Source organism: Felis catus, chromosome X, assembly GCF_018350175.1.
Source record: "Felis catus isolate Fca126 chromosome X, F.catus_Fca126_mat1.0, whole genome shotgun sequence".
NCBI lineage: Eukaryota > Metazoa > Chordata > Mammalia > Carnivora > Felidae > Felis > Felis catus.
In genome coordinates this window covers 93,114,979-93,138,349 of record NC_058386.1, presented here as the reverse complement: position 1 = coordinate 93,138,349, position 23,371 = coordinate 93,114,979, and the positions used below count along the sequence as shown (strand labels likewise).

Sequence of the window (23,371 nt, the reverse complement as noted above, 5' to 3'; positions counted from 1 at the left end):
TCAAAAACATCTAAAAGAGCGGCTCTCATTCTGAACCCCTTGGCTTAAATAACTGGCCATTGATTTGACATAGAAACAGGGAAGCATTAGATCCAATAAATAAAATCTTTCTAGAAAATATGTCTTGAACAGAACTGCTGTTGAGGTTTTTGGCACACGAAACGGACTATAATAGATAAGAAGACTATTAAGTTTTTGAGGAAATTATATTACTAATTGGAGCATGCCACTGTGATTATTACGATTTAAAAGGAACCCACGGGGCGCCTGGGTGGCTCCATCAGCTAAGCATCTGACTTGGGTTCAGGTCGTGATCTCACAGTTCGTGAGTTCGAGCCCCGTGTCGGGCTCTGTGCTGACCTCTGGGAGCCTGGAGACTGCTTTGGATTCTGTGTCCCCTTCTCTCTACCCCTCCCCCTGCTCATGCTCTGTCTCTCTCACTCTCTCTCTCAAAAATAAATAAACATTAAAAAAAAAAAAGATTTAAAAGGAACCTTGAATTCCCAGCTATTTAAGCTCGTTAAGAAAGCTGTTCAGCCCTTCAGGAGTCCATATGACACACATTCACATATGGCAAATTTGGTAGTGTAACTAGTGACAATAAAGACAAATGCGTTGGGAGGCCTTTCCCAGAGATCAGGATCATCCCCATTATGTCTCGCTTTGGATAATGAAATGAAAATATTTCAGGATTGTAGTTTTGGCGGTTAATTAAATGGAAAGCACATAAAATTGCTCAGTGACTATTAAAAATTTCATAGACACGGACATAAAAGACAACTTCTAGGCATTTGATAATGAACCCCGGGGGGGGGGGGAATTCCCTTAAATGTTGTTTCTTTCCCAAAGAATTTTTTTTTGTTTTTATTTAGTTTTATCTCTTCAAAGACAACTTTCGAGCCCTTTTAGGTTCATGGCAAAATTAAGAGGAAGATGAAGAGATTTCCTCTATACCTCCGGCCCCTACACTTGCATACCCTCCCAATTATCAATACCCGCCACAAGACAGGTACGTTTGTTACAACTGATAAACACCATAATCGCCCAAAGTCTATAGTTTACATTGGGATTCACTCTAGGTGTTGTATAATCCATGGGTCTAGAGAAATGTATCCATCGTTATACTAACACACCGGATGTTTTCGCTGCCCCAGAAATCCTCTGCACTCTGCCTATTCATTCTCCCTACCCCAAATAACCCCTGGAAACCACAGATCTTTTTACCCTCTTCATAGTTCTGCCTTCTTAGAATGTCATACAGTTGGAATCATACAGCACATAGCCTTTCAGATTGGCTTCTTCACTTAGTAATGTGCATTTAACTTTCCCCCACATGTTTTCATGGCTTGAGAGCTCATTCCTTTTTCATGCCGAATAATACCCGATTTTCCGAATGTACCACAATTTATTTAACCATTCACTTACAGAAGAGAATCTTGGTTGCTTGAAATTTGGGGGATTATAAATAAAGCTGCTATCAACAGCCATGTGCAGGTTTTTGTATAGACCTAAACTTTAACTCCTTTTGGTAAATGCCCAGGAGTATGGTTGCTGGACAGTATGGAAAGAGTATGATTAGTTTCGCAAAAATTCAGCAAACTGTCTTCCAAAGTGACTGTACCATATTGCATTTCCGTAAGAAATAAATGAGAATTCCTGTTGCTTCACGTCCTTACCAGCACTTGGTGTCGTCAGAATAATAGATTGGGGCCATTTTTAAAGGGTGCGTAGTCATACGTCATTGTTTTAAATTGCAATTCCCTGATAATGTATGATGTGGAGCATCTATTCGTGTACTGATTTTCCACCTGTATATTTTCTTTGGTGAGGTATCTATTCATGTCTGGCACATTTTTAAATGTTTTTGAGTTTTAAGAGTTCTTTGGGGGTGCCCGGGTGGCTCAGTCGGTTGAGTGTCCTACTCTGGCTCAGGTCATGATCTCATGGTTCGTGGGGTTGAGCCCCTCCTCAAGCTCTGTGCTGAACACTTGCTCAGAGTCTGGAGCCTGCTTCAGATGCTGTGTGTCCTTCTCTCTCTCCCCTGCTCGTGCTGTGTCTCACTCCCTCAAAAATAAATAAATAAATAAATAAATAAATGTAGAAACAAGTTAAAAAAAAAGAGTTCTTGTATTTTTTGGATAACAGTTTTTTATCAGGGGTCTTTTGCAAATATCTTATCCCCATCTGGCTTGGCTTGTCTTTCTCTTGACATTGTCTCTCACTCAGCAGAAGCTTTTAATTTTAATCAAGTCCAACTTACCAACTATTTCTTTCATGGATCATGCGTTTGGTGTTGCACCTAAAAAGTCATTGCCATGCCCAAGGTCATCTAGGTTTTCCCCTATGTTATCTTCTTGGAATTTTATACTTTTATATTTTACATTTAGGTCTGTGTCCATTCGAAGTTAATTTCTGCGAAGTGTGTAAGGTCACGTCTAGATTTTTTTTGCATGTGGATGTCCAATTATTCCGGCACCATTTGTGGAACAGACTATTTTTCCTCCATTGTATTGTCTTTGCTTCTTTGTCAAAGGTTAATTGACTAGATTTATTTGGGTATATTTCTGGACTCTCGATTCTGTTCCAGTTATCTTTTGTCTGTTCTTTTAGCCATGTCATATGGTCTTGCTTACTATAGCTTTGTAATAAGTTTTGAAGTTGGGCAGTGTCAGTCCCCCAAGTTTGTTCTTTTTCAATATTGTGTTGGCCGGTCTGGGTCTTTGTCTCTCCATACGAACTTTAGAACCAGTTTGTCTATATCCACAAAATGACTTGCTGAGATTTTGACTGTGATTGCGTTTACTCTATAAATCAGGTTGGGAAGAACTGACATCTTGATGATACTGAGTTCTTCTATCTATGAGCATGGGTAAATCTCCATTTATTCATTCTTTGACTTAATTTATCAGAGTTTAAAATTTTTTCCCCCATATAGATCTTGTACATATTTTGTTAGATATCTACTTAAGTATTTCATTTTGGAGATGCTAATGTATGATATTGTGTTTTTAATTTCAAATTCTACATATTCATTGCTCGTACATAGGAAAGTGTTTGACTTTTGTATATTCATCTCGTATATCCTACATCCTTGCTGTAATCACTTTTTAGCTTCAGGATTTTTGTCATTGACGATCTTTAGATTTTCTACATAGACAATCATGTCTTCTGTGAATAAAGATGGTTTTATGTCTTCCTTCCCAATCTGTATATCTTTTGCATTTCTTTTTCTTGTCTTGTTGCATTAGTCAGTACTTTTAGTATGATGTCGAAAAGGATTGGTGAGAGGGAACATCCTTGCCTTGTTCCTGATCTTAATGGGGATGCTTTGAGCCCTTAGAGATTTTAATAAAAACATACTTGTTCTGACAAAGTACAGATAGTTAATTATTACCGGTAGAAATGATAAATTTTCTTACAATTAATGACTTTTCTTTTCATGGACTTTTCCTGATCCAAAAATCCTATAAAGGGTACTTGTATTTCAAGTAATGGCGGGGCAGGTACTTTGGACTAATTCTCCCACTTAAAACAACCAGGATAGCTGATTAGAATATAAAAACCATCTGCTCAGATGTATTTGGGAGCTAACAAGATAGCATAAAATTACTGTGCTAAAATTTGGGATAGTATGGAAATTTTGGAGGTGGTTGGACATATAGAACCATTTTACTTTTATGGCGGGATTGGTGATTTGTGACCAACAGGCCATATCTTGCCTAGCTCCTATTTTTGTATTTAAAGTTTTATTAGAACGTAGACTCGCCCATTTATTTATATATTATCTGTGGTTACTTTCATGCTACGATAGCAATGTTAAGTGGGTATAACAGGGACCTTATGGCCTACAGAACTTAAAATACTTACTAATTGATCATTAGGGTATTGGGTGATTCTAGAGGAGGCAACTGAGAGTCTGAAAGGCTGAGTAGAACTTTGAAATACCTTTCAGGGGTAGGGAGGTAAGGTTTAAAGTCCAGCGCCCACTTGATGGGTAGGCAGGACATCTTACTTCTAAAATTCGATGGAGGTGATCTCAAATTGCTACTGTCAATAGGCACCCAGCAAAAGGAGACGCAAATCCCTCCTGGTGAAAGACTGTTTCTTCCAACAATTGTTCAAATACAATGGCCAGGGAAAAATAAAGAATAATCAGGTACAAAAGAAGAAAAGGCTACATGAATAAAAATCAGCATAAACAATAAACGATGGAAACAGACTAAAATCAACTCTGCAGACACACTTCAAAACCCATCTGACACTTGACATTGGAGGAGATATTTCATATCAATAATTCACCAGGTTTCCCTAAAAGTTTTTCTTTAAACCAACCACTTGGATGGTAGGCATGTGGCTAATAAAAAAAATGGTGCTTTTTTGATAGTATTTTAATACATTGAATCATTGTTTATGTCATGTCTATTCAGCTGGCTCTGTCCTATTCCTGTATTCTCAAAGGCATAGAGTGTATATACTGTATAAATTGATTGATGGAAATCAGAAATGCTGCTCTCTCTAAATCACTTATTGAAACACCATCAAGTATCCTGTCTCCAAAAGATAATGGCTCTTGTAGCTTCCAATGCCTGACCAAATAGCTTAGATTTCTGATGGACTGCTAAGATCAATCATTTATTTTAAGCAGGCAATCAAAACCAAAAATTTATTCACATCAGTTAAGTACAGCTAAGTAAAGTTAAGATATTAATGAAAGTTGGAGCATAAATAAAATTGCCTAAAAGAAACATCATTCTGTTTGACAAGAGAAAAATGAGGTTGTCTAAAATCACAGTGTGAAAACGGAATTGTTTTAAAGTGGTCCAAACTACTTTTCAATTTATTAAAAGCCAGAGGAAAGTGAAGAGAGCCAAAAATAGCTCTCAAAAGATGCTAATATCGGGGACTTGGCATAGATGGTGTCAGCCAAAACCTTAGCCACTCAGCAAGGTGGGGCAGTGCAAACAGGTGAGTCCAAGTTCAGAGGCATCGGTCTTAAGTCAGTAATGTTATCCCAGATGGAGGAAGACACTTTGCAACCATGCAGCGTATCATCGCAAATTTTCTGTAATCTGTATGTTCTGTCTCTCAGTTTGCACGGCAATCGCTCTGACCTTTTGAGTCATTTACTGAGCCAGAAAAATGAAAGGCCAGTCAAATCTTTGAAGAGAAATGGAAAGGAAGACAAATGCTTTTCAGATGTAGCCCCCACCCTTCTGACAACAGGCATCTTTTCAGCTCTAATCAACAACTTGGGCAATTTCTAAATCTATAAAAAGTAGGCAGTTGCCAAGTACTTTCCCTCTTTCTCTGACCCATGTTGCTTTCTAGATCCCTTCGGTATTCTTTGAATATTAAAGACTTTACCTATTTAAAGAGGATTTGGGGGGCGCCTGGGTGGACAGCTCAGAGCCTGGAGCCTGCTTCAGGTTCTGTGTCTCCCTCTCTCTCTGCCCTTTCCCTGCTTGGCCTCTCTCTCTCTTTCTCTCTCTCTCTCAGAAATAAATAAATGTTAAAAAAAATTTTAAAGAGGATTTGGAATATAAAGACGAGAACTAATTGTTATGCTCTAAACTACTAAGTAAATCATCTTAAACTCATGCTGAATGTCCTGATAATTGGGCCCTGCCCTATATTTTTAAATACGTCCTACAATGGTTTGGGGCCTTCTTCTCGAAGTGTACGTTCTCTTAGTTTCTTCCAAAGGAGAGATCTAAGTTCTCCTGGTTATTGACTTCAGTAGTAACCCCTTTGTGTTTTAACTGCTCCTTTTGCTTCATACCTGGAATGGTGAAATAACACGATCATGCTTGCTGATCACGTCACTTCGGTGTGCTTTGATTTTCGGGTTTCAGTGTACCTTCTGATTAATGTTTACCCCTGTAGCTGTTCCTCTTCTTTATAATGGAGAGAACTTTCGACCCTTAACACAGATATCACTGTCAGATGTGAGAGACAGTAGAGCGGTTAAGCGCTTGGATCCCACAATGAAACTTCCTAGGTTCGAAACTCAGCACGCCCACGTATCAGCTCTGTGGCCTCAGGTAATCTATTTTAGTCAGTTGCTGGGTAGTTAGGTTCCAGTTTTTCACCACCAAGAAGAAAGAAAATCTGCTTTGAACATTTGCATAAGATTTGATTTCCATTGATTTTGGTTAGACATCTGCTGGAATTTCTGGGTCCTATGGTTAGCGTATGTGACTTTTAAGTAACTGCCAAATTCTTATCAAAAGTGGCTGTACATTTTACATTCTCACTATCAGAGTATTAAGGTTCCAGTTTCTTGACATCATTGACAACAGTTGGTACTTTCAGTCTTTGTGATTATAGGGGTTTTAGTGGGTTTGTGGCGATATCTAATTGTGGTGTTAATTTGCACTTCCTGAGTAATTATGGGTATCTTTCCAGGTACTCACAGAGTAGTTTGTATATCTTTTTTGGTGATACTGAGATGCCTATTCAAATAATTTGCCAATTTTTAAATATTTGGTTTGAAATGTTTATTTATTTGAGAGAGAGAGACAGAACATGAGCAGGGAGGGCAGAGAGAGAGGGAGACACTGAATCCAAAGGAGGCTCCAGGCTCCGAGCTGTCAGCGCAGAGCCTGATGAGGAGCTCGAACTCACCAACCGCGAGATCATGACCGGAGCTGAAGTCGGACGCTTAACCGACTGAGCCACCCAGGTGCCCCTACTTTGCCCGTTTTTAGTGGTTGTATTTCTTCTTATTTAGCTGCAATAATTCTTTATATATTCTGGACATAAGACTTTTAGTTGTTTTATCAGGGCTTAGCAGATGTTTTCTGTAAAAGGCCAGAGAATAAATACAGTAAAACCTTGGTTTGGGAGTATCATTCCTTCTGGAAACATGCTTGTAATCCACAGCACTTGCAAATCCAAACAAATTTCAAGAACCATTGGCTCAGATGTGATCATGTGACCCCTGGCGTCATGTCCTACTCGTACATCGTTCATCGAGTTAAAATGTCTTAGAAATGTTTGCTCGTCTTGCGGAACACTCGCAGAACAAGTTACTCGCAATCCAAGGTTTTACCGTATTTTTGGCTCTGTCGGCCATCCGGATCCCGCTTCAACAGCTCACCTCTGCCGTGTAGTGCGAAAGCAGCCATAGACAATACTTTAACAAAAGGGCATGACTGTGTTCTAATAAAAGTTTAGTTATGTAAAAATAAGCTGGCCCATGGGCCATAGTTTACTGATCCCTAAATTCCATGGCTTGCAAAAGCATTCTTGAGTGAGACAGTTGGAGGCTATGTAAATATTCTGTTTCCCTTTTTACATCTCACCCCCTCGCTTTAGCATTTCCCTGTGGATCTTCCTTTCAGCAATTATTACTATACTGTCCTAATGGTGGTTTTCTACTTCCTGCATTTCTTCTGCATTTGTTACTTGGACTTATTCTATAAAAATGATTTATACCTTCTTTTTTTATTTATGCAATAATGTATTCATAGGAGTATGATTTCATGTACATTTGTTTCATTTCCTTTAAGGGTTATAAACTGATACTCTCAATATTCATTTTGTTGCTCAAATCATTCTGTTTAGGAGCTCTCTCAGAGCTGTGTCCCTTTGGTTCTTGTATTCTTTTGACATGCCCCCATCCTTTGTGTTCTGAACACCTCCTTGCTCCTTGGAACCCTGAGATGCTTCCGGCTCATGTTGAATTTTTGGGACTTTAGCCCTTGAATCAGCCATTTCTCCAAGGAGACCTGTTCTTTGGTTGCTGTGGTTGAGGTTTTATTGGCAAATGGTATTTAGAAACTAAGATGTGTGTTTGGCATAGTCTTGCAACTTCACTGTATTCCTAAGGTCTTTTCAGTCCCTGCATGTATGTATGTATTTCTATCTATGACAAAATACACATGGGTTCCACTGATATCTCTGGCTCTAACATGGCACCCCACACTCTAGCTTTTCCTGCTTGCTATTTGTCGATTCTTCAGCTGACAGTGAGAAATTCAGCCTTCACTGTCTACAATCTCTTTACTTACGGATTCAAATCTAGTTCCATAATTGCCCACCCATACCCTCTGAGAAAACAACTTTACCAACTAAAGGACAAGATTTATATACAGTTATTTTTTTTTAATTTAGATTTACACTATTCAGCCAAAATGCTATGTTACAAAGACACTCAGGTCAGCTCCTTTTTCCCACTCTTCTCAGTGAAGTTATATTATACGTTTGTAATACAGGAAGACTCATTCGTCCAAATCTGCGCTCCCTCCTGGTTTCCCTCTGACATTCTGGTTGATTTTACTTATTTATTTATTTATTTTTAGGTCTGCGTACAACGACGTTTCCTCTTTGTGGTGAATGGTTGTGTGAATTTTGCCAATGAACAGAGGCACGTATCCACGACCACCATAGTATATATGATGTTGCTCTGCCCCTGAGCTTTGTCTGCTAATCCTGACTTCTGAACTCACTCAGAGTCCCTTTCTGTTGACTGCTTCATTTTCTGGCTTTGGGCCGCACTTCCTCTTTCTTCGCACGTCAAGTAATTTTTTTTTTTTTATTATTAAAAACTGGCCATCGTAGATTACACATTGCAGTGACACGGGAACCTGTTCATCTGAAGATTACTGCTCATTTACTGTACCAAGCACTGAACTTGCATGGACTCGAGATTCAGTCTTTCTTCCAGTGATGCTGGAAGCGGGGCGCCTGGGTGGCTCAGTCGGTTAAGCGCCCGACTTCGGCTCAGGTCATGATCTCGCGGTTTGTGGGTTCGAGCCTCACGTCGGCCTCTGTGCTCAGAGCCTGGAGCCTGCCTCGGATTCTGGGTCTCCCCATCTGTCTGCTCCTCCCCTGTTCACACGCCCTCTGTCTCAAAAATAGATAAACATTTAACAAGATTTAAAAATTGGGCAGATTTAGTCCAAGACTTTTGCTCACTCTATGTTTCTTTGCTTCTAGAGTTTTCTTCGTAAATTTTCCCTTGTTATTCCAGGCTTGAGTTCTCATCTCAAGCCAGTAAGGTCTCTAGTTTACATCATTTAAGCTGTGTGTGTGCGTGCATGCGTGTGTGTTGGAGAATGTATTATGTCAAAATCACAGCAAAGTCCCAAATCTGATCATGAAGAGTTCTGTGTATCAAGGTAACTTCCCACCTTCTAGATTCTGTTTGACTTTTCAAAAGATTCCCTTGGGTTATCTACATGTCTACATGCCTAGTTTTAAGACCGGTCTAGAAATTTGGGCAAATATTGTATTCACAGTTTGGACATCAGCCTTTTTATTTAATAATTTTTTTATGTTTTATATTAGAGAGAGAGAGAGAGAGAGAGAGAGAGAGAGAGAACCTGCACGCGCATCAGCGAGGGAGGGGCAGAGAGAGATGAAGACAGAATCCGAAGCAGGCTCCAGGCTCTGAGCTGTCAGCATAGAGCCCGTCGCGGGGTTTGAACTACTGAACCGTGAGATCATGGCCTGAGCCGAAGTCGGACGCTTAACTGACTGAGCCACCCAGGTGCCCCTGGCACCAGCCTTTTTATAGCTCTCTCCCCTTCAAAGTTTCCACCTTAAATTTCTCCCTGCTCTGCTGCTGGCCGCTCTATAATCTGTCACCTTGAGCCAGGGGCTGAGTTTTTCCACTACTAGGGTTTCGGACGGCTACCAGGGCTTGGGAATTGAAAACACTGGCAGGAAAAGAATACACAAACTTGCAGTTCTTTAAGAAGCAGTTATTCCAGAGTAAACCCTTAGCTAGTTTCAACCTGCTTGTGGTCTTTCCCCAGTGTTTTCAAATCGTTCACCTTAAAATAATTTTTGTCCCGTTGTTATAGCTACTATCTGCACGGGGATTCGTATGACGGCTTATCCTGCCATTACTGGAAGTATCCTTGTCTTTATTTTCTCGTACAAATAGCACAGAAAATAAACTAGTATATTTCCCCACATATTTGCCTTATTCTAATCCTCTTTGTTCTTTCCTGCAGATCTAGGCTCTTGTCTGGTATCATTTCTTCCCAGCTATAGTCCCTTCTTTTAGGCTCTTGTACTAGAGACGAATTCCCTCAGATTTTGTTCCTGTTGCTGTCTTCATCTTCATTTATTTACTTCTTTAAAGAGTATCTTTCACTGGAGTTTCAGTTTTTGGTATAGGCAAAACAATGCCCTCCCAAGGACGTCTATAACCTAGTGCTTGAAACTTGTGAATGATTGCCTGACATAGTAAAAAAGACTTTTCAGATATGATTAAGTTAAGGATCTTGCCGGGAGATTATACTGGATGACCTGGGTGGGCCAAATGTAATTATAAGAGACTTTGTAAGCGGGTGGGAGGATCAGAGTCAGAAAGAGATTGGAAGATGCTTCTACTGCTGGTTTTGAAGTTAGAGAAAAGGACCCTGAAACAACGTATGCAGGAAGCTTTTAAGAGCTGGAAAAGGCAAGGGAATAAACACTGTCTCAGACCTTCCAGAAGCCGTGCAGCATGGGTGACGCCTTCATTTTAGTCCACTGAAACCCATTTCAGGCTCTTGACTTCCAGAACTGGGTGATAACAAATTGATGTTGTCTTAGCCACCAAATTTGTGATATGTGTTACAATGGCAATAGGAAATTAAGACACAGGTTAACTTTTTTTTTTTTTCCACATTAAAGATGTCTCTTGTCCTCTGTGGTCAATAAAGAAAAGTCAGAAACTCTTCTTATCGCTGTTCCTCCCTACGTAGAGTGTCTTTTTTCATCCTAGCTGGGAAACATTTTTCCTTTATGTTTATATCACAGCAGTTTCATTATGATTTGCTTAATGCAGCATGCTTCGCGTTTATTTTGCCTAGCGTTTGCTCAGCTTTTGGGATTTGGGGGGTGATTTTTCTTTTCATTGAATTTTTCAGCTGTCATTTTTTTTCAAACACCTTTCCCCCCTCTTCTTTCTTTTCCTCCTTGTACGATAGACCATATAATACTGGCCCACAAATTATTGAGGCTGAATTCATTTTCTTCCTCTCTCAGTGCTTCAGATGGAATCATTTATTTTACTGCCCTCAACTTCCCTGATCCTTTCTTCTGCATTGTCAAATCTACTATTAACGACATCTAATGAATTTTTTATTTCTGAGTTTATGGTTTTCAGTTCTCAGATTTCATTTGCTTCTATTTGAAGACTTCATATCACTTTGCAATTCACCTTCTTCTTCTTCTTCTTTTTTTAAAAGTTTATTTATTTATTTATTTTGAGAGACAGAGAGAGCACCCAGGAGGGGCAGACAGACAAAGAGAGAGAGAGAGAGGGAGAGAGAGAGAGAATCCCAAGCAGGTTCTGCACTGTGAGCACAGAGCCCGGTGCGGGGCTTGAACTCACGAATCGTGAGATCATGACCTGAGCCGAAATCACAAGTCAGATGCTTGACTGACTGAGCCACCCAGGCACCCAACCATCTTACTGTTCTCTATGTTCACATTTTCTTATATATATATTGGCATGTTTATAGTAGCTATTTTAATGTCCTTGTCTGCAGATTTCAACATCTGGGTTATCTGTGGATCTGATTTTATTGCCCATTTCTTGTTTAGGGGGTCACATTTCCCTGCTTCTCGACATGCCTAGATATTTTGCGTATTTACTGAGCATTGCAGCGTATTTGTTCTATTGACTCTAGATTCTGTTATTTCTCCCCAGAGAGTATTAAATTTTGTCACAGGAGGCAGTAAAATTACTAGCAAATCATGGCTATCATCTGAATGCTTGGTTTTAGTCTTTTTAGGGCAGGCCTACTTTAGTTTTGCCTTTATTTGTTAGGCACAGTATGTAGTCCTGGGATATGGCACTTAGTTCTAAAGTGTAAACCTTCTGAGTTTCTAATGGAAACCCTGGGTGTTCATCAAACTCCCCTGACTTAGCAAAACTTGAACTCCTAACTGTGTTTCTCCAACTATTGGAAAATGCAAAAATATCTACTCAGTTCTTCGGACCTTTCCAGAAGGACTTTTCTAAGGACTTCTTGGAGTCTCACCCTATGCAGACGGTGTCGGCAGAGTATATAAGGATAATTTGTATGTAAATTTTGGGTCACCTCCATCTGTGGGTTCCTCCATCCCAGAATTCTTCCAATCAATTTTCAGGCTGTCTGGAAACTTCAATTAGCAACGTTGTTGCCCTCTGCTCGAATTATATCCCTCATTTTCAATGAAGAATATTTCACCTAGGAAATATTAAACACTGGAACAGAGATAAACAGAATAAATAGAAAGCAGAAAAGCCGTAGGATTAATGAAATTAAATGTTTGTTCTTCGAAAAATGCAATAAAGTTGACAAAACTTTAGTTAGACTAAGGAAAAAAAAAAGAAAAAGCCTCAAATTACCAAAATCAGAAATGAATGTGGGGACATTAATACCGAAACTTACTGAAATTAAAAAAAAGGATTATACGAGAATACTGTGAACAACGGTATGGCAGAAAATGAGATCACATAAATGAAATGGACACATTTCTAGCAACACACAAACTACCAGACCAATCAAGAAGAAAGAAAAATCTGAATAGACCTATAACAAGTAAAGGGCTCATATGAGAAATAAAAAAAATCTCACGACAGGGGAAAGTCCAAGAGCAGAGAGATGCCCTGGAGGATTCTACCAAACATTTAGAGAAGCAGAATGGTGATGGAGATCTAGTGCACAGCATCGGGACTATGATTAACAATACTATATTGCACACTTGGACTTTGCTAAGAGGGTAGATTTTACATATTCTCACCACACACACACACACACACACACACACACAGATAACTATGTGAGATGAGGGAAATATTAATTAGCTTGGTTGTAGTCATTTCACAATATATACATATATCAAAACATCGCATTGCACACTTCAAATATAAACCATTTTTACTTGTTAATTAGATGTGTATAAAGCTGTGGGAAAAAGAGAAGAACTGATCGTTCTCGAAATCTTCCAAAATATAGAAGAGGGGGCAACAATTTATAACATGTTGAGGCCGCCGTGACTCTGATAACAAAGCCAGGCAGAGACATGATAAGAAAACCACAGAGCACATTCTTTATGAAGGTAGATGCAAAAATCCTCAACAAAATAGCAGCAAACCGAATCTAGAACATAGTCCAAAGATTATTCCTAATGACCAAGTGGGGAATTTCTGCCAGGAATGCAAAGGTGGCTGAATATATGAAAACTGATCAAATGTAATACACTGTGTTAACACAATGATGGAAAAAAATACATAATTATCTTGATTAACTCAGAGAAAACGTTTGACAAAGTCTAACACCCTCTCTCAATAAAAATGATCAACAATCTAGGAATAAAAGTAAACTTTCTCAACGTAATAAAGGCAGTATATGAAAAAACCCATGTCTAACATCATACTCAATGGTGAAAGACTGAATGCCTTCCCCCTGAGATCAGGAACAAAACAAACATGTCACTTTCATCACTTCTATTCAATACTGTACTGAAGTTCTAGACTAAAGAATGAGACAACGAGAACAAATAAAAGACATCCAAAATGGAAAGGAAGAAGTAAAAATATCTCTATGTATAGAAAATCCTAAAGAATCAGAGAGGGAAGAAACCCAAAGAAACTCTTAAATACAGAGAACAAACTGAGGATTGCCGGAGGGGAGATAGGTAGGGGGATGGGCTAAGTGGGTGATGGGTATTAAGGAGGGCACCTGTTGGGATGAGCACTGGGTGTTATATGTAAGTGATGAATCACTAAAATCTATTCCTGAAACCAATACTACACTGTATGTTAAACACATTTAATTTGAATAAATAAATTTAAAAAAGAATCCACAATGAACTATTAGAACCAATAATTGAAGTCAACAAAATTTCAGGACCCAAGATATACAAAAATCACTTACATTTTTATACAGTAGCAGTAAGCAATCTGAAAACAATTAAGAAATCATCCTATTGGTAATAGAATCCAAAAAATTAAAATGCCTAAAATTAAATTTAACCATGGAAGTGAAAGACATGTTCACTTAAAACCATAAAACATTGCTGGAAAAAATTTAAAGATCTAAATAAATGAGAAGACACTCCATGTTCATGGGTTAGCAAACTAAATGCTGTTATGATGACAATTCTTCCCCAAATAACTTATAGAGTCATTGTAATCCCTACGAAATGCAGATAATGTTTTACAGAAATAGATAGCCTGATCCTGAAATTCATATGGAATTACAAGGGACCCCAGCTAGCTAAATTAATCTTGAAAAGAACAAAGTTGGATGACTCACATGTCCTGATTTCAAAATACACAACAAAGCTACAGTAATTAAACCAGTGTGGTACTGGCATAAGGACAGACCTATCGACCAATGAAATAGAATTGAAAATCCCCAAATAAATCCATAGATCCATAAGCAATTGACTTTCAATGAGGGTGCCAAGACCATTCAAGGGGGGAAGAATGGTCCCTTCAGCAAACAGTGCTGGAACAGCTAGAAGGACACACATTCGAAAGACTTTTAAAACTTACTTCACATCTTATACAGAACTAACTGAACGTGGATCAAATATCTAAATGTAAGCATTAAAACTATATACTTCTTGCAAAAAAACATAGGGATAGGGGCGCCTGGGTGGCGCAGTCGGTTAAGCGTCCGACTTCAGCCAGGTCATGATCTCGCGGTCCGTGAGTTCGAGCCCCGCATCGGGCTCTGGGCTGATGGCTCGGAGCCTGGAGCCTGTTTCCGATTCTGTGTCTCCCTCTCTCTCTGCCCCTCCCCCGTTCATGCTCTGTCTCTCTCTGTCCCAAAAATAAATAAACGTTGAAAAAAAAATTAAAAAAAAAAAAAAAAGAAAACATAGGGATAAATCTTCTTGACCTTGGATTTGACAATGTTTCCTTAGATGTGATTCCAAAACGACAGCAACAAAAGAAAAAAAATACACGAATTAGACTACATCAAAATTAAACCTTTTATGCATCAAATGACACTTTCAAGAGAGTAAATGTATATGTGTATATATATATATATATTACATTTACATAGTAAATGTATAAGTATATATATTACTACATATATTACATTACAAATACTACATTATACTATTATACTACACTATTATACTACATATATATGTATATAATACTACATATATATACATGTATATATGTATATATATATGTAGTAATACATATATAAGCAACTTGACAACAAAAAGGCAATTTAAAATGAGCAAAGGACATGAATAGATATTCCCCCAAAGAAGATATACAATGGATAACAAGCATATGAAAAAATGCTCAACATTATTAGTCATTAGGGAAATGCAAATCAAAACCACAGTGATATACCATTTCATACCCACTAGAATAGGTATAATCAAAACCACAGAAAATAACAAGTATTGATGAGGAGCTAGAGCAATTGACCATCCTATATTGGTGGTAGAAATACAAAATGGCATAGTTACTGTGAAAAAGTTTGGTGGTTCCTTAAAAATCTAACAAAATTATCATATGGCTCATTATACACTCCTAAGTACATACTCAGTAGAATTGAGAGCAGATGCTCAAATTAATATTTGCACAAAATGTTAGTTACACTATTTGTAATAGGTAAAAGGTGGAAACAACCTAAATGTCCAACAACTGATGAATGAAAGAATAAAACATAGTATGTTCATAAAATAGAATATCATAAAAGGAATAAGGAATAAAATTCTGATACATGTTATAACATAGAAGAACCATGAACATACTGTGTGAGTAAAAGAAGCTAGACACAAAGGCGGCATAGGAACCCATTTATATGAAATACCCAGTAAAGGCAAATTCTTAAAAAAAAAAAAAAAGAAAAAGAAAAGAGATTTGTAGTAGCCAAGGAATTGGGAGGGATTGGGAAATGGAGAACGACTACTTAATGGGTAAGGGGCTTCCTTTTGGGGTGACGAAAATGTTCTGGAACTAGATAGTGGTTATGGTTGCACAACATTGTGCATTTGCTGTCACTGACATGTTCTTCTTACATGGTGTATATGGCTAATTTCGTTACGTGTATTTTGCCTCAATAAGAAAACTTGAAGCAGAAAAAAAGTAGATGTCATTTAATGTCCTTTTGGTCATTAAGTGTTCATATTCCAGAGCTCATATTTGTTCCTGATGGTAGTGTCAGTCCTCTATGAGCTAACGCTGCCATTACTGAAAATGGGACATGACCCAGTGCCTTTGTACTCTGTGGGTACCCCTTGTAATTGCCTACCTTTCAAGTGTTAATTCTTTCTTGCGTTGAGCCACATTCGTTGGTTCTTGGTGGATTGCTCCACGGAGGTGCTCTTAAGATGGTTTCAAGTTATGGACGATACATTTCCTCCCTGGTTCTTTATGACTGTGTTTCATCCGGACCCTAGTGTCTGATGCAATATCTATTTTTGGGTCACCAGCCAAGCTGGCAATCCTCTTGAGCAGAATCCATTTCAAGACGACTCAGCTTTGTTTACTCCCACAAGACCCATAACTGTCTTATGGTAAATGTGTACCTTTGCCCCGTCACTGGTGGAGCTGCAGCTCTCTGTTTACTTTCCCCATGTCTCTCCCTGCTCTGTACCACAGGTTTATTAAGTCAAACCTTACGTGCCCTCTGTCTTTTTCAACAATGGTTATTTGGCCCTCCCTTATATAACTCGGCAATGGGTGCTTTCTGTTGGCAGGCCAATTTTAGTGATATAACCATTTCACCATATCTTAGCATGCTTTGGTGTACCATCTTACTTGAGCATGTGAGGCTAACTTAGCCCCTATTTTCTTGTTCTCTTAACTTTCAAGCCTTTGCTGAAACTCTGAGCCCTTGGGAACAGTCATATTTAACACCGTGTTTTATTAATAACTTATTTGTTTTCCTCTTGTTACGCCTAGCCATTTAGATTTCGCTCAGCTTCCCTTATCTTACATTTTCACAATCATCATTCTGCTTAGCAACCTAAGGAACTTCCTTAAGATCTCCTTTACTCATCAGATCACAAAGTATTGTAAATAACAATTTTATCTTATATAAATAATTTTTCTCTCTCGCAATTTTCTCGCCATGATTTTTTTTTATTAGAAAATAATAACTTCTAGGGGCATTTGAGTGGCTCAATCGGGTGAGCGTCCAACTCTTGATTTCGGCTCAGGTCATGATTCCAGGGCTGTGGAATGAAGCCCCACGTCGGGCTTGGGATTTTCTCTCTTCAACCCCCATCTCTCTCTCCCTTCTGCCCCTTTCCCCCAATTGCGTGTGCTCTCTCTCTACTTTATAAATGCAGGCATACCTCATTTTACTGCGCTTTGCAGATACTGTGTTTTCAACATATTGAAGGTTCGTGGGAACCCCACATTATCGTGGGAACCCCACCCCACATATGAAGTCTATCGGCATCATTTTTCCAACAGCATTTGCTCGCTCTGTGTCTCTGTCACATTTCGGTAATTCTCATAATATTTCAAATTTTTTCATTAGTATTGTATTTGTTATGGTGATCTGTGACCAGTCATCACGGCTTGCTTAAAGCTCAGAGGACGGTTGGCATTTTTTAGCAACAAAGTATTTTTAAAATTAACATATGTGCATTGTTTTTTAGACTCAATGCTATTGCATACTTAATAGACTCTAGCATAGCTGAAACATAACTTTTATATCCACTAGGAGACAAAAAAGTCATTTGACTTGCTTTATTGCAATATTTGTATGATTGCAGTGGTCTGGAACTGAACCCGCAATAATTCTGAGGTATGCCTGTACCTTATCTGACAAATAAAAAACAATTGATAAATTTATCATATGTACCATCAAATAACTGTAGTTTTTTTTTTTTTTGCAAACTGTTGTCATTCAAGGGGTAAAGTTTATTTTTAATATTCTACAGTCTTTATCTCTCTCCTATCCTAATATCACCTAATACCAAATTACTGTAAAAGGCTCGTTACATACTGCTGTTTGTTTTTTGCTTTGGGAAAAGAATCAGGGTGAGAACTGACAATGTGATTTACTTCACGCTGCACAGGAAATTCACAAATAGAGCCAACACGGAGAGCGCTGTTATTCCCAGTAATTGACATTATCCAAGCTAAATTACATTACCTATGAAGTTTGAATAATAACCAAACATCGTCTAGGAGTTCTTTGGAATTGCTTTCTGACTCGAAAAAAACAAACAGGGTTTCTTCAACTCAGCTTTACTTATTTCTTTGGGACCAAGTTATCACTGTCAACCTTATGATCTACTGTGCGCTTCTGAAATGTGATTCTTGTCATTCTTTGTGTCCCCTGAATAAACTGCTTAATTTGGTTCCGAAAAAGAAGTGTCTGCAAAATGATTAAGGTAATGTTGTGTAATTATGTACGGTGTCACAATGTAATTAACGTGATAACTAAGCAAAGATATAACCTTAGATATCCTATAGGACACATCCTCACATTACAAAAATTTTTTTTATGTTTATTTTTGAGAGCAAGAGAGACAGAGCACGAGTGGGGGAGGGGCAGAGAGAGAGGGAGACACAGAATCGGAAGCAGCCTCCAGGCTCTGAGCTGTCGGCACAGCTCGATGTGGGGCTCGAAATCACAGACAGTGAGATCATGACCTGAGCCGAGTCGGCAGCTCAACCGACTGAGCCACCCAGGGCCCCCGGCATGTTCTCACATTTAATGGAGATAGTATAATTTATGGAGGTTGATAGCTAATCTGCCTTTCACCGCACACACACTCAGGCCAAGTAAAAGAGGGGAATAAAGAGGCAGCAATTTCGCGGGTTCAAGTGGCTGAGAGTGCTTTAGGCATTTTGCTGATCTTTAAATACACTGTCGCTCAAATAAATCTTTAAGCTTCCTGACTGGACTGTACAATAGGCTGTGGTTTCATTTGAAGATTTTCCCACATTCCTTCCACCACCCGTGAACTGCTGTATAACACACGGACACCAGGAAAGATAGAATGACACATTTCAGAGCATTTTGGAAAGTTGAATATTGTTCAACCTGGATCCTCTTATGTAATGGCTCCAGGACCCCACTGCACATCAATCTTATCTGAGGATCTTTAAGAAATATACATGCCTAGGGGCACCTGGGTGGCTCAGTCGGTTAAGCGTCCGACTTCGGCTCAGGTCATGATCTCATGGTCTGTGAGTTCGAGCCCCGCATCGGGCTGACAGCTCAGAGCCTGGAGCCTGCTTCGGATTCTGTGTCTCCCTCTCTCTCTCACCCTCCCCCATTCATGCTCTGTCTCTCTCTGTCTCAAAAAGAAATAAACATTAAAAAAATTAAAAAAAAAAAAGAAATATACATGCCTATCCTCATCCTTGGTGTTAGGATTAACTTTGGCCAGGGTGGAGGGAGAGGTTTGGGGGAAGATACTCCTGCTTTAGTACAAACTCTTTCTGTTTAATATGATGAAACAGACCTAGGGAAGGGAGGCTACAAGGCAAAGATCATAGCAGTGAGTAGCAGGGGTAACACTCCTAGGACTGTGTCTCTCCATTTCTGTCACATCATATCCTTTTCTGAAAAACATTAGAAAGTAAAACCTTTATTCAATAACTGAGATTTCAATTTTTTAATGTTTATTTTTGAAAGAGAGACAGAGCGCAGTTGGGGAGGGGCAGAGAGAGAGGGAGACACAGAATCCGAAGCAGGCTCCAGGCTCTGAGGTGTCAGCACAGAGCCCGACGTAAGGCTCAAACTCACAAACTGTGAGCTCATGACCTGAGCCGAAGTCGGAGGCCTAACTGACTGAGCCACCCAGGTGCCCCAAAAGCACATGTTTTAGGTGACTGTGTTCAGCTATCTTTTGATTTTGTATATAGGATCTAGAAATCCTTAATTTTGAATCGGTCAACTTTATCAAATTTTTTTTTGCCATGGGGAAATGACTGTGATTATCTTGGACTAACGAAACTTTAATTGTTGGGGCTGGGGAGAGAAGTAGGTCATGTCATCAGGGTATAAAAGTTGGAACCCTATTGACAATAAAGAAAGGAAGCGAGGGTGGATTTGGGGCAGGCAACCTACAGTGTCCATCCTTATTCTTCTGTCCTCATCTACTCCCCTCACCCATCTATACTGCCATTCACTGTGTTCTACTTTAGAGTCTTTACAATTTCTGCTTGTTGTGGAAGGAAATGACTGGGTAAGAAACCAACACTGTCTGTCAAAAGCCCATTTTCATATCCTTTATTTCATCACCCAAACAAGTTAACTGAGGTAGGAAGGGGAAACTCAAGGTGGGGGCCACTTCCCCTTCTAATAATCTTGCTCACATTCTCACTCCTGCTCACCTAATAGAGTGGCAAAATGTTTTGTGTATCTTAATGTGTTCTCATATGGTGCCTCGGTTGATTCTTATGCAAGATCCACAAGGTAGGCAGAAGAGCCCAGAGAGGTCAAGTGATCTACCTAGAATCATCCAAGTGACTCTTGGATCAAAAACTATTTTACCTTTCCATGCTACCCAGGGAGGGGTCCGTATGGCGTTGTTTTGCGTTCCCGTCATAAGTTAAAGGGGAACTTTCACAATGGCCAGAGCCCTGGACGTCCTGCAAAGGAAGGAGGACGACGTCCTCAAATTCCTTGCAGCAGCAACCCACGCAGGTGGTGCCAACCTTGACTTCAAATTGGCACAATACGTCTACAAAAGAGAAGTGATGGTATCTGCATCATAAATCTGAAGAGCACCCGGGAGAAGCTTCTGCCAGCACCTCGAGCCACTGTTGTCATTGAAAACCCAGCTGATGTCAGTGTCCTATCATCCAGGAATACTAGCCAGCAAGGTGTGCTGAAGTTTGCTGCTACAACTGGAGCCTCTACTACTGCTGGTAACTTCACTTCTGGAACCTTCACTAAACCAGATCCAGGCAGCCTTCTGGGAGCCGAAACCTCTGGAGTTTACTGGTCCTGGGGCTGACCACCAGCCTCTCACAGAGGCGTCTTACGGTAAGCTGCCCACCAACACTCCGCCATTGCCATCCATTGCAACAGCAAGGGAGCTCGTTCAGTGCATCCGATGTGGTGGCTGCTGGCCTGGGAAGTTCTGTGCATGTGTGACACCGTTTCCCGTGAGCCCGCAGGGGAGGTCATGCCTGATCTCTACTTCTAGAAAGATCCTGAGGGGACGGAAAAAGGAAGAGAAGGCTGCTGCCGAAAAGGCTGTGACCGAGGAAGAATTTCAGGGTGAATGGATGGCTCCAACTCCTGAGTTCATCGCTACCCAACCTGAAGTCACAGACGGGTCTGAGGGGGTGCGGGTGCCCTGTGTGCTTGTTCAGCAGATCCCGACTGAAGACTGGAGCCCTCGGCCTGCCGCCTCTGCAGCTCCCACTGCTCAGGCCACTGAATGGGTACGAACAACCGCTGAGTGGTCTTAAGAGGCTCTCCCACAAGGGCAAACAAAACGGAAATAACGATGACGGAAAATAAACAGTCGCTCACAAAACAATTCTTTCACACAACTGTGACTCCTTACGCCTCGGTCTGTACAGTCTTTCAATTGACCGTTCACTGTTAACTGTGATCGTACTCCCACTTCTTTCATTTGAGAAACACTGCACTAGATAATAACAGGGGACCGTTTGGACCAAAGAGCCGAAAGAAACTGTAGAAAGAGAATGAATTTAGTCGAGGGGGAAATAGATGCCAAATCATGCCTAGGTCTCAGTACTCAGGCAGTAGGAAATCTGAGCCCACAGTCCAGTTAAGCCAGCCATTTGCATAAACCTCAGCAGGAAACTCCAGAATGGCTTTGCACCTGCTCCAAAACATTGGCAAACGAAGCGCTTTGAAACAGGCCAACCAGGGTGCATTGGAAGTAGGCCTCAGAGGCCCGCTCATGCCTAGCCAGTTTGCAGTAAGCCCAGATGGTCTCATACTGTGTCGCTTATATCATACAGAATGGCTGTGGAGTCTGACATCCAAATATCTATTGCAACATCCATTATTCTCAGTCCCCCCACCAAAAAGATGAAAGCAGCCAAAAACAAAGCCATCCCCCTCTTAACTAAAATCAGACTGATGTGACCATTATCATGAATTATGTACTTCTGTTTACCTGATTATTGCTTGAGGTATCATAATATATGACTGGGCCTGACGAGCTGTTTTCATTCGAATACACCATCTGAAAAAAACCTAATTTTCTTTGTTTAGGTGTGTGGCTTTGAATGTGTACGTCTGTTTGTGCAGGTGGTTTTGCGTTGTACACGTTCTATGTAGGAAATAATTTTTGCTGTTTTATTTTTTCCTCTAAGTGAAAGCGTGCCTAATAGGACATTTACAGGGCTATACATGAGCTTAATTAGAAAGATGCGATTAACATTATGAGTCTTCTGTTCGGCTTCTTATGTGCTTAACAGTGTACTATCCTGTACCTCCCTCAAGCCTCATACCCAAACCCTACTTTCACCCCTAGATGTATTGTCTATATTATATATATATTTTTTTAATTTTTTAATGTTTATTTATTTTTGAGACAGAGAGACACAGAGCATGAATGGGGGAGGGTCAGAGAGAGAGGGAGACACAGAATCTGAAACAGGCTCCAGGCTCTGAGCTGTCAGCACAGGGCCCGATGCGGGGCTCGAACTCACAGACTGTGAGATCATGACCTGAGCCGAAGTCGGACGCTCAACCGACTGAGCCACCCAGGCGCCCCTGTCTATATTATATTTGTATTAAAATATAGCTCACTGTTTTCCTTTACCATTGGAGTAAATGCTTTGCATGGTCTATTTTTATTATTTAAGCGATTTTCTTTGTTCCTAAATCTCAGTGATTTGGAAAATAATATTTTAAGGGACAGAATATTTAAAATGAAAATATTCAGTGGAACAGAATAGAGTCTGTAAAGAGACCCATGCTTGGGTTTGATCCTAGGTAAGCTATTCAATTGCCCTAAGTTCCATTTTATGCATAAAAAAAGGGATGATTTTCATACTTCTCTAAAAAGTTTGAATGATTGAATACTTAATGAAGCATAAGGGAACACTTCTATATTCATCTTATGAGGCAAGCATTACCCTGATATTAAAACTCAGACAAGGACACTACAAGAAAAGGAAACTACAGGCCAATATACCTAAAGAACAGGGATGCAAAAATCCTCAACAAAATATTAGCAAACTGAATTCAATAATAGATAAAAAGGATAATTCGCCATAATTAAATGGGATTTATTCCAGAAATGCAAGATGGTTCGACATCTGCAAATCATGTGATACACTACATTAATCAAATGAAGGATAAATATCATATGACTGTCTTAATAGATGCAGAAAATGTATGCAACAAAATTCAACATCCATTCACGATAAAAGCTCTCAACAAAGTGGATATGGAGGGAATGTACTTCAATAAAGCCCGTGTATGACAAACCCACAGCTAACATC

At 39.7% G+C, this 23,371-nt stretch overlaps 1 pseudogene; it reads left to right on the top strand.

Annotated features, from left to right (window-relative positions):
• Positions 1-20,506: 20,506 nt before the first annotated feature.
• On the top strand, positions 20,507-21,355 carry LOC101099106 (annotated as a pseudogene).
• The last annotated feature ends 2,016 nt before the right edge of the window (positions 21,356-23,371 follow it).